Below are 13,186 nucleotides of genomic sequence, written 5' to 3'. Positions count from 1 at the left end.
TTCCTGTCCCACTGTGATGCTCTCTCTAAATACATATTCTAACACCGGCAAACTCTTAGACTATGAAAAATCACAATATTGATAACAGTGATTACAGTGTTGGGTTGCTTACCGTGTACCAACTATGGTACATGCTTTACATTAAAAAGTGACCTTTTGTATCCAGTGCAATTCTGTGAGGTGGATACTAAACCTTTTACAAATGAGGAAACAGAGGCACAAAGAGGCTATTTGCTTCCCCAGCCTAGTACAACCAGCACCATCTCATGTTGACAAGCTATTAAAGATATTGTTATCCCTGTTTATCAGTACTGATGATTTCTTAATCTCCTAAACAATCACATATTATAGTGGCTCCTACTCACCTAAGTGTTCTCCCCAAATATATTTTGTTTGCTTTCACACTGTTACAGGGAGACCACAAACAGATGTGTGTGAATGAAAGCGGTCAAAGGTCTCCTGTGGCACAGACTGGAGTATCAGCTGACAGGAGCTTCTGTGACTGCAAGAGCATCTAGCACCTAGATGCTGGATTCTAAAAATCTGAAGTCACTGGGTTCTGCAACATAGGCCTTTATACATGGTAGTGTCTCAGTGACCTCTATTCCCATCAGGTTATACCTGGAGTGGTTTCCATCTCCAAGACCCAGACAAGGAACTCTGCTTCTGTGACACCTTTCTCATCCTCTGTCTTTTCCAGCCTAGGTGGCAGCATGCACCTAGGACTCTAGGAGGGGGATGAGCAGCGATAGGTTATTGGTTAAGGAGGGCCTTGTGTGCTGTTCCAAGAAGTCAGGGTCTTATGCAGAGGGTGAGATGGAGCCACAGAAGGCTTCTATGCAGGGGAATGGACAGAATTATTTGCATTTAGGAGGCTCCTTGAAAGAAGACACATTAGGGGGTAAGGAGGCAAGACAGGGCGATCATTAGGATGCTATTGTGATAAATTAGCAATTCTCAAACTAGCAGGCATTGGAGTCTCCCAGAGAGCTTGTTAGAACACCTATTTCTGGGACCTACTCAGAGATCCTAGGGTGCTTGTCTAAAATGTCTTCCTCAGGTGATAGACCATGCTATGGTCTAAGAGGCCCCTGCTGGAGAGAAGTATGATGTGGATCAAGAAATTGACAGTGGAGTCAGGGGTGAGGGAACACGTTTATAAAATATTGAGAGAGGTAGAATTTGGCTGTGTTGGTGATGGAGTGGAGGGAATTTGGGAAGAAAATATTGATCTGGGTGATTGTGTTGGTAACGGGACCATTTGCTGAGAGGGGTCAAGGGGTACAAGCAGAGGCATTAGCAACCAACACTCTCAGAATTAATGTGTTTTGCTTACCTTGTATTGAGGGTTTAATGTTAAAGATGCTCAAATTTTCCTAACTCAGTAACTTCCACTTCCTAGGTATCACGGAAATATTTTGTGAAGACCTTTCAATAAATCATGTAGCTTGTATGGATGTTTTTATGCTACAAAGTGGGAATGTACAAGGGAGAAGAATTACAAACCCAATGGATGAGGCTCGCAGGGGTATGTGTTTGGGGCCACACCATGCTGTTTTCCTACAATGCTGTGGTTACAGCTGTAGTAGTACGAAGAACCCACAAAGGGAGTCCCCTGATTAGTAATAATTATGAATAGTATTACTCAGCAACCAGGGAAGTTATTTGCCATTTTATTTTTTATTTATTTATTTTTATTTTTTGGTGGTACTGGGGTTCCTGGAAACCCTTCTACCTCCGGGCTACACTCCCAGACCAAATATTTTTATTCCAAATATTTTTATTCGGAAACAGGGTCTCTTAAGCCAGCGTGGCTGTCTTCGAACCTGCGCGATCCGCCTGTCTCCGCCTCCCAAACGCGGGGATTACAAGCATGTGCCAACCACGCTTGGCATTATTTGCCATTTTATAAAAAAGGTTGGGCAATGATTTCTTGTTCAAATACAGCACAAGGGAAACAGAGCTCAAAAGGAAAATAAAATCCAAATGGGTCTCAGTGAGAGAAATCAGCCACAGCAGGATTTCTGTATGCTCGATACCGAGCAGAAAGGAAAGAAAACCCCATTCATCTGGGCCTCAAGAAAAGAATATAAATTGCCTCTTAAACTCTTAGGCAAGGGATTGGTCAGCAGATGCAGAAGCCACTAGTATGTTCTGGCATGGGGCTCTTTTCACCCAGCCTGATCCACCGGAGGCACCGTGACCACAGATGAGGAAGGATGTGCTTACAGAAATACGCTCGCCAGCCAAGCTGGTCATAATTCATGCTTCAGCGATGCTGTGCCTGGAGGAGGGAGATGAAACATTTATGAAAATGGCCCTTTCCCAGCCACACATCATGCTTGTCAAAGGGTAGAAGGCAAAAAAACAAACAAACAAAAAAAAAAAAACAAAAACATCTCCCCATGAGAGGCCATGCTGGTTTTCTTTTAGGCCTGGGCTGCATGTGAGTTTTTGAAGGGCAGCCTATTAGTGCTTTATTTCCATGACTTGTCTCAGATTTTGCTGAAAGGGCAGGTGAGTGTTCTTGTATTTCCTTTATTTTTTGGTATTGGAGGTGACATCCAGGGGCATTCTATTTCTGAGCTTATACCCTTAGCCCTCTTTTGAGACAGTCATTCCTATGAGACCATGAGGAGAAATGGGGGCTGCGTTCTCCAACAGGCAGCCTCACCAGACACCTAAAACACCTGCAAAATGGAAGCAAAAATTTTTTTGATGGGAGAAAATATTTAAAAATTGAAAGAAAGCATCAAAGAGGTCATGTAGAGATCCAGAATTCTTTTGGACTTCTTTATATGGCTGGGCAAATATGATTAGAAACAAAAATTGTCTCCTAACCAGAGACATCCTCTCCACAAAGAAATAAAATATCAGCTTTATTATTGAATAAGCGTTGAACCAGACTGTGATGTATATCACAGGCAATCTGCTAAGACATGCAAGCAGCGGGGCCCTTTGCACATGGTCCAGCAGACACTCTGGGTCCGCTCATGGCTCAAGATAAACAACAACTATCTTTGGTCAGAGGACTTGATAGCACCATTTGTCACGCACGGTTCATTTTTACTTTACCTGGTAATGGAGGTGACCATCTGTTAGCCAATTGGTTTTATCCAAAGGAAAAAAAACTTTCTAGGTCTTATGACAGGAGGAAGTTTTACAGCTTAAAACAAGATGCCCACCACAGTTGGGTTCCCAACTTTCCGTAGGGACTCAGGGAGAGGGATGCTTGCTCCCTTGACATTTCCAGTTCAAAGGCACGATTCCCAGGTCTTTAAGAAACAGGTTTCTAGGTCATAAAGATGACAAAAGGCCAACTTAGTTTTTGAAGGATTTATATATGTTTCAAAGACAGGAGAAAATAATAATAGTTTAAAGGTTTCTAAAGGAAATTCTGTAAGAGAAAGGAGAGCTCCTATTTTTAATAGAATTATATCTCCTACTCTGAATTCTTGTTCTTATAGTACTTATTTTTCTAATTGGCATTTTATATTTATTTACATATTTATTTATTTATTTATTTATTTATTTATTTATTTATTTACTTATTTGGTGGTACTGGGGTTCCTGGAAGCCCTTCTACCTCCGGGCTACACGCCCAGACCTATTTTATATATTTTTTATTTGGAAACAGGGTCTCTTAAGCCAGCGCGGCTAGCTTTGAACCTGCCCGATCCTCCTGTCTCCGCCTCCCAAGTGCGGGGATTACAAGCGTGCGCCACCACACCCGGCTCTAGTTGGCATTTTAATTCACATGTGGGCATGTGTGTAATCAATATTTTCGGGGATTAGTTTGTACTAGAATGAGTCAGGGCCTAGTTGTCTGAGCTTGCCCCGGGGTAGGGGGACTCAGAAGATGACATGACAGTGTCCCTAGTAGTATAGAAACTTAAGGCGCAGGGATCCAGAGACTCTGGTAATCTGTAGCCATCTGGTTAGCACTAAGGGGCGGGCTGCCTGATTCCGGAGGGCTTGGCCTAGGAGGAGCTGGGAGAACTGAAGGGGTTCAGGGGGAAGTACCAAGTCCATGTGAACATGCTGACTTGCCATTCAGTCTGTGGGTCTTAAGCTCCCAGTCACTGAAAGTGTTATGGTTGTAATGGCGCTGTGGGCTCTTTTTCCTGTATTCAACTATGATTTGTTGAATAGGGAAATTAAAACTAACAGACAGCTTAGGGCAGCTTCAATACGTCTTTATTACAAAATCAGTAGGAAAGAGAGGAAAAGCAGCGTGCATGCACGCTAGAGAGCCCAAAATGGAACTCTGACCCTGCTCTTTCTCCTTAGCCTTTAAATCGATTTTGTACTGGTATGTTTATATCAGTGTTACCAAGACAATGGGCTAGTAACTTATTTCCTAGCCAGGTGGTGCGTCTTTGCCTGTGGACAGTGCACTTACTAAGTGTGGGGATCAGTAATCTACCTGGCTTCCGCCTCTATTGTATTGGGCTGTATTTGGTTGCTCATCAGTTATGGGTTCTTTAAAGCAGTATGTGGCGTTTCCTTTGTGACCTGGCTGGGTATAGGAAAGGTAGAGGAGGTAAACAGAGGAACTGATTGCCTGTATGTATTTCCAGGGCTAAAGACTTCAATTGTTTCTAGGGCTTTTAAGGCTAAGGACATTAGTTTCTTTTACATCCTTAATCTAGGTTAATCATTAGAACAAAGGGCAGAGAGAGGAGAGTTCTGTGGTGTAATAGCTCCTCCCCCCACCTGAGTGCCTGTGTAGTACCCAAATTCTGACTGCTTTTTACACATTGGAAATTAATACCAGAGCAATTTTTCAATACCAGCACAGGATGGAGGCTCAGAGACAGGTCTTCAGACAATAGTGAAACCAGCAGGTAAGGAGGGCGTGGTCAGTGTGGGGAGACTGGGAGTTCCTCAGAGCTCCAGGGGCGATGGTCATAGCTATAGTGACAGTTATCCCCACTCTGCCATGCTCAGTCAATCTGTAGGAACGTCAGGGGGCACTGAGTTGAGAACAAAAAGAAACCCTCCATTGTAGTTACTTTTTTTTTTTTTTTGCGGTACTGGGGAGATGGAACCCAGGGGTATTGTACCTCTGAGCTACATGCCCAGCCCTATTTTTTAGTAGTTTTCTTAAAATTTTTTTGAAACAGGGTCTCACTGAGTTGCGAAGGGCCTCACTAAGTAGCTGAGGCTGTCTGCGAACCGCGATCCTCAGGTCTCCGCCTCCCAAATGCTGAGATTACAAGCGTGGACCACCATGCCTGATCCATCATAGTTACTTCTGACAGCCCTTCAAATGATCAATTATGCTTTCTGACTCTAGAATTATACTTTTAGAAAAATCTATGTAAAAGAAAAAGCTCTATTAATAACTGGGAATAACTCAGAGTGGTGTAAGCCAGAAGAATTTGTTTAAGAAGGACAGGCAGAAGGGAGCTATTCTCAAGAATAAACTCAGAGCCAGGTGTGGTGGAGCATGCCTGTAATCTCTTCGGCCCTGTGTGACTTTTAGACTCTGTTTTGAAACAGAGGATAGGGGTCGGGGTGTAGCTTAGTACATGAATGCTCCTGGGTTCAATCCCCAGTAAAAAACAAAACCAAAAAACAAACTCCAAAACCCCAAACACAGAAGAAAATATTTGCATAGAAGAATATTACATAGAAAACAATTTTCCGTTTACGAAGCTGGCTACCCATTTTAAAATGCAGAATACATTTGCATACCTTTTTTTTTTGGTTTTGTTTGGTACTGGAGATGGAACCCAGAGGCAAGCTACACCTGGTCTGTTTTGTTTTAAAGCAGCATTTCACTAAGTTGCTGAAGGTTTTGCTAAGTTGTTGAGGTTGGCCTTGAACCAGCAATCCTCTCGTCTCAGCCTCTCATTACAGGCGTGCACCACTTTGCCCCACTTTTGAGTAGCTCTTAGGTCCTTGTTCACAAGTGCCTATTAAATATCACATGCTACAAAACTGTTAGGTCAATAAATAAGCCTGGGTAAAATGTGACTTTAACTAGCTTAAGTACAAAATGCATATATTTAAAGCATAATGATGTAGTTAGTTATTTAAAAAAGCACTGACTCCTGGGAAGCTCCTATAGGTCCTCAGACAGAAATAAGTATTCACATAGTCTCAGGCATTTTATATGTATTCTCTTGAAATAGTCTAACGTGCCACACCATTTTACTGCGTCTCAAAACGGCCTACCCAGGTATCCCTGAAGGCAGAGGCACGTCACGTGAACTTGATTTCCAGAGGATGGAGGGGTATCCTGGAAACATTCTGCTCAGAACTGACAATCTCTCTTAACCCTAAAGTTCTATTCCACAACATCCTCGAATTTGTTAGTATGCTAAGTTATTTCTGGTCTACCGGCTGGAAGCATAAGATTCAAGAAATTCTCTCCAGATGACACTTGGGCAGCTTAGCGTTCTGTAATTCTTCCTGCCACTCATTAAGCAATTAAAGGCATTTTCTGGAACCCGGGGTAATTTTATCCAAGGAAAAGGGCATAGCTGTTCAGTAGAAAGAGTCAAACCCAACTCTGGTTAGGAAATAATGAGGTCTGTTTTGCATCAGAGCAGCTGTTCAATCAGCGTCATCCCTGTGTGCGCACAAGCTCTGCTGGTACTTTTAATTCCCAAGTAATTTGGATACACACTTTCTGGTACTAGCTGAAAATGCGTGGACAGGGCAGGGGAAGCGCCGTCAGGAGTGAGTCTTGCGCCCTCTTAAAGCTACTTCACCTGGGCCCACTCACCCAGTTAAATGAGGACCTTAAACTCGGTGATCTCTAAAGCCAATTCCAGCTAGCCATTCCTAGTGTTTAGTGGAGGGAACACTGTGAACTGTCCCACAGAGTGTATAAATACCCAGTGAAAATGAGAAAAATGGTAGGCTCTATCAAGAATCTGAATAGGGAGCCAGGCATGGTGGCACACACATTTGGGAGGCTGAGACAGGAGGATCTCAGTTCGCAGCCAGCCTCAGCTACTTAATGAGGCCCTTTGCAACTCAGACCCTGTTTCAAAATAAAGAGTAGAAAATAGAGCTGGGGGCGTAGCTTGGAGGTAGAATGCCCCTGGGTTCCATCCCTAGTACTGCAAAAAACCCAAAACAAAAAGAATCTGAATAGGAACTGTATTATCTTCTCTCTTAAGTGATGTGGCATGGATGTAGGTTTGAACAATATGGTTTAAACACATACCTTAGAACCTTTGTTTAGCGCCAGGCACTCTTCTGAGTTCTCTGTAAATAAATGCCCTGTTTCGGCCTCGTGACCTCATGCTTTGAAGTGGGTGCTATCATTGGTTCCACTTTACATATATGAAGATGTTGGCATGAAGAGGCTGATGTATACACTGCCGCAGCCAATAAAGGCAAAGCCTGGGTTTGAATCCAGTAAATCTGGCTCCAGACTCTCACTCCTGCACTCTGCTGCCTCTCCATATAAGAGCAGAGGTGACAGGCATTCCCTGCCATGAGGCTGTGCCGCAGATGGTGCCAGGGTATTTAGTGTGTGGTGTAGGGGTGTGAATAGGATACAGCCCCTGTCTTCTTGGAACTTAGAACTCAGTGGAGGATAGGGGCACATGCAGCGAGTCCAAGGGGGCTGCTTTCAGAGCCCAGTGAGGGTGTGCAGGAGGCGGAGGAGGGAGCGGTTCTGTCTGGTAAGGGGAAGATGAAGGGGGAATGGCAAGACAGGCTTTGAGGGAAAATGAATTATAAAATGTTCAGGAGCTTACCAGAAAGAGGAGGCCTTATGGATGGGCCTGGAAGGGTGTTACAGCCAGGTGAATCAGAGTACACAGAAGCATAAGAGCATCCATGGATCTGAAGTTTGGGGATTCTTATCCAAGTTGAAATGAACATTTCCTTATTAAACAGCTTACACTGAACATGTCTGTCCGTCTTTCCTTCCTTCCTTCCTCTCTCCCCTTTTCCCTTTTTCTCCTTACCCCCTGTGTGTGTGTGTGTGTGTGTGTGTGTGTGTGTGTGTACACGTGTGCAAAACAAGCTTTTTTACTTTAAGGCACAATTGTTTGCTTTTCAAACCTCAACTTTCCCTTAGTGTTTTTTAGAAACCAAAGCTCTATTTTGTATATGTCTTCCTTAAAATATGAGCTTTGAAATCAAATCCAGGCCCTGCCACCCATTTGGCAATATTTCCTTGTAATTTTTGGGCTTCTGTTGACCTTCCTTCCTTCCTCCCTCCTCTTTCTTTTTTTATCTCCCTTTACTTTGTTGTACTAGGGGTGGACCCAGGGATGTTCTATCTCTGAGCTACATTACCAGTGCTATTTTTATTATTTTTTTTAATGTTGAAACAGGGTCTCACTACATTGCTGGCTACGTTGCTGAGCCTGCCCTCAAGCCTGATATCATCCTCTCGTAGTCGCCCAGGTACTGGGATCAGTTGGCTTTTCTATAAAGTGAGACAATCATAACTCCCCTGAGGACTTGGTGGAAAAAATTAGTACCAAATATAAAAACAATCCCAGAGCCAGGCGTGGTGGTGCACGCTTGTAATCCCAGCACTTGGGAGGCTGAGACAGGAGAATCGCAGTTCGCGGACAGCCTCAGCTACTTAGTGAGGCCCTCTGCAACTCAGACCCTGTTTCAAAATAAAGAATAAAAAATAGGGCTGGGAGTGTAGCTTGGAGGTAGAATGCCCCTGGGATCCATCCCCAGAACTGACCCCCCTAAAAAATCTTCACAGAGCTTGGCACAGAGAGGATCTGTGTTTGCCATCCTCTTTGTACAGTACTTTTCCTATGTAGATTGGGTCAGCCTTTGGCTAAGTGATAGAGAACTCAGAGCAGCCTCGTGGTCCCTGAGGAGCTTGTTCTTGTAGGTGCTTAGCTCCTGTGGTTCAGGGTGGAGGATCGCCGGGTGTGCGAGAGGAATATCTTGGGTAGACTCTAATTTGCCTTCTCACCTTGATATAGTTTGGGGAGAAATCTTGACAAGCAGCCAGACGTATCTCTCAGCCATGTGGCAGCATGTGAGGACTCTCTTGAATCCTCCAGATGGAGCGACTGGAGCCATGAGGCAAACCTCAGGGCATGCTAGCACAATCTATACATGCGCCTCTGTTTTCTCATCTGTAAGAAGTATAGGAATTCTGGTTTTTTTTTTTTAAACTCAATATTTATGATCTTTTCCCAAGAATGCATTTTGTGTAGATGCGTGCGCAAATATGGTTGTGGGGATTGAACCTGGGGACATTCCACCTTTGAGCTACACCTCTATTCCACTTCATTTTTTTTTTTAATTTGGAAACAGGGTCTCTCTAGGCTGCTCAGTCTTACTGCTTAGCTGAGATCTATTTTGAACCTGTGATCCTCCTGTCTACCAAGTACTGGTATTACAGGTGTGTACCACTATACCTAATTCCCCCCCCCCCCTTTTTTTTTTTGGTGGTACTGGGGATGGAACCCTTCTACCTCCAGGCTACACTCCCAGACCCATTTTACATTTTATTTGGAAACAGGGTCTCTTAAGCCAGGGAGGCTGGCTTCGAACCTGCGCGATCCTCCTGTCTGCCTCCCAAGCGCGGGGATTACAAGTGTGCACCACCACGCCTGGCTATACCTGGCTTATAATTATCCACTTTTATATTTTATTTTACCACATGCTCTTAGTAAAGATTGATGTTGTCCAAGCCACCCCTACATAGACTATTCCATAGCTGCCTCTTGTAACCCTCCTCTTCCAGCACTTGTTCCCTCTTCTGTGGCTTGAATGATCCTTAAGAAAAGCCCCACCCTGACTAGAGCACTCCAGCAGCTTCCCATTACACTAGAAAATTGGAGCACTCTCCTCTGCTTTACAATACTCTTTCTGATTTTTTAAAAAGTGTTATCATTTGAGAATTTGGAGCAGGGCAGTGTTTGGTTTTCTACTTTGTGCAATCATGAAACACGAAGGCTTACTAAAGATGGTTTTATGAAGACACATATTTCCCTTGAAGAGTTGACACATTGGATAAGTTAGAAGGAAACTCTAGATATAGTAAAAAAAAAAAACCCACATGCTTCTCTGACATGCAATTACTTGATAGTCACGTTAGAACAGTTTTATAGAAGATGAGAATTTGGACTATATTTCCAAAATGTAATTTATGCCCTCAAATGAAATGTGTATTTGTGAAGTGCTAGAGAGCAAAGATAATCAGAGAGCTGTATAGATTGCCTGAAGAACTGCTCAAACTAGACAACTGCTTTGAACTCTGGCTAATACATCGGGAAGTGTGTTCTTTGAACAGTGAGTCCTTGCCTTATACAACACAAGAAAATTGATTTCATGGGGGAATGGAGGGGTTGTGTCCAAAAGACAGAAAAATTGCTTTCCTAAAGGCACTCATAATTGAGGAATAAAAATATGTGTGTACCACAAGAAGTTTGAGAAGGACATAGAAAGGAGATTAGCCATAACAGGAGACCCTCCCTTCCCTGCCCCTCAGACTTGGCATGTATATGCTTAGAGGTGAGGACAGATCGGTCTCCTGGGAAAAGATTCAAGTGGCAGATTTTGAACTGGGACTTACATGATGCAGATTGTTGTAAAGTGACATGGAGCTCATCTGGGGGTAGAGGTAACAACTTGAGAAAGACAGTGAGATAGATGCTAGGGGGGAGGTACAAGAGACAGGCATGGTTGGTAGAACAGAAGCTGAGGGACTGTTGGCAAAGTTGTGCTTGCAAAAACCACTGTCTAATATCCAAATAATGATAATTGCTATGAAAATAAATAGACATGCCACCTGGTACTTCACAAACCAGCCAATTGCTTCGGGGATTGGAGATTTTGCAATATAATTCTGGGGAAGGAGAGTCTGAGTTGCTTTGCTGAGTCACTCATTCCTTCCTCTGTTGAGTACCGTGCTTCAGACCTTGGACGAGGCGCTCCAACCTTCAGGGTAGCATAAACACAGCTTCGTTTTTGTTTGGAATGAGAAATGGTACAAAGATAAACACACACACACACACACACACACACACACACACACACACACATATCCTATTGTTGGTAGCAAGACATTCATTCCCAGAATAATATAGTGCCTGTGTGAATAAGGAATATAGATATTTTTGGAGATCCTCTCCCTGTTTTGGAATATGAGGACGACACCTGCCACGTTTGGCCCGGGATGATCACTGCTTCCTGGCAGACGGGCCCATGAATGACTGACTCAGCGCTGATGGGCGATTTCAAAACCCACAGCTATCTCTGGGCACAGGATTTCAGCTGTGCATGTCTGTTGTAACCTTGTGCTAATTCCTTCAGTATTTTTAGTAACTCGTTGCAAGTACAAAATTGTGAATAGTAAAAGCATGAAGGACAGATTTTTATGAACCTTAATCAGTGTGCTTCAGTCAGTGAAGAAATGAGTCAAATTTGTTTTAGAGAATATTCTTTCTTACGGGATACATGCTCGTATTTCACCAACTGATTTAGAAGAAATAAGATTTTTTTTTTACCCATTGCATTTAGCTTATTAATGAACTTTTATCATTTAGTGACCGCTGTTTGCAACCCAGATTATATTCTACTCTCTTAGCATTCTTTTACTGATTGTTTTTCCTAGGAAAAATACTTAGGGAACATGTGAATAATCACATATTGACCTGTTCCCTAGATACTTATAGAAATCTGAACATGGATGCTAGTTATTTTCTTTGTTGTAATTCCTTGATTCAAGTAGAAAATGTTAAAAGCTCACATAAATAAAAATTATTACAACCACCAAGTGATACGAGGCCCTCCTTATTGTCTTTAATGACAGAATCTGACTATTTATTCCTTCTCCTTGGAGGAGGTATTAGGCCTTATGGCAAAACTCATCCTTATTAACCTGATACTCATGCATGAGACATTTTTAAAACCCTGGCTATGTGCTTCTAGCCACCTTTCCTTATTTGAACGCAGGAAATCTTTGGCTAGTGTTTGTGTAATCTGTGTAGAATAGACTTGTGTGTAGGGAAGGAGAGGGGTAGAAAAAAGTGTGCACCATATATTTTATTGGCTCTCACAGGCCCCCTCATTGGGTCCAGTTATAGAAAATTGCAGTGTTGAAAAATATTATCAACCTCTGACATAGCCTTTCCCAAGGCTATATGAAAAGGACTATGAAAGTACAAAAGAAAATCCTAAAAATAAGCCATACCACCTAAGATTATGGAATGAAGCTACTGACAGAAGGTGGGTTAAAAAATACTTCCTTTCCTGTGCTTTCTGATACATCCATACTTTAGGATCATATAAAACATCATATTTGAACAATGAAAGTGTAGAAAAATACTGTGATCCTTTTTTCTCACCACTGGGACTGTCTTAGGGACCTAAGGTCTGATGTTCTTGTACAGTTTAAAGATAGCAATAGCACAAAATTCTACCTTTGTATTTTTCTAATATTTGTTCACACAAAGGAGTTCTAGAAAACAGTTTAAAAAATGGTAGGTGTTGGCAGGGGCACATTGCCTGGTATACAGGGACAGATAAACAGATGGACCTGGGTTAGAATGTTAACCCTTCTACTTAATAGCTGAGGGGCTTTGGCAAAGTGACTTATTCTTCCTGAGTCTCAGTTTCCTCATCTGTAATATGTAGATAATATTGATCTTCTGAGTTATGGTATAGATTTCAGATAGGAAATTTACAGCATCAGCACATAGAGGGTATTTGTCTCAGTCCATTTGGGGTACTGAAAAACAGTACCACAGACGGGGTAATTTGTTAAACAGCAGGGACTCATTTCTTAGCGTTTTTCATGCGGGGAAGTCCAAGATCAAGGAGCAGGACATTTAGTATCTGGCAAGAACTTGTTCTGCTTCAAAGATGGTTCCTTTTGTTCTGTCTTCATATGGTCATAAGGACAAAGTGTGGATCCCTACACACACACACACACACACACACACACACACACACACACACACACACACACACACACGCTCTCTCGCTCTCTCGCTCTCTCGCTACCCAGGACTATTTTATTGCTGAGCTATACCCTAACCCCATTTTTATTTTTATTTTATTTATTTATTTTTTTGGTGGTACTGGGATTCCTGGAAGCCCTTCTACCTCCAGGCTACATGCCCAGACCTATTTTTTTATACTTCTTATTTTTGGAAACACGGTCTCTTAAGCCAGCATGGCTGGCTTCGAACCTGCATGATCCTCCTGTCTCCGCCTCCTAAGCGCGGGGATT

The sequence above is a fragment of the Muscardinus avellanarius genome (genome assembly GCF_963383645.1).
Source record: "Muscardinus avellanarius genome assembly, chromosome: 13".
In the NCBI taxonomy this organism is placed as follows: domain Eukaryota; kingdom Metazoa; phylum Chordata; class Mammalia; order Rodentia; family Gliridae; genus Muscardinus; species Muscardinus avellanarius.
This window is presented reverse-complemented; position numbering follows the sequence as displayed.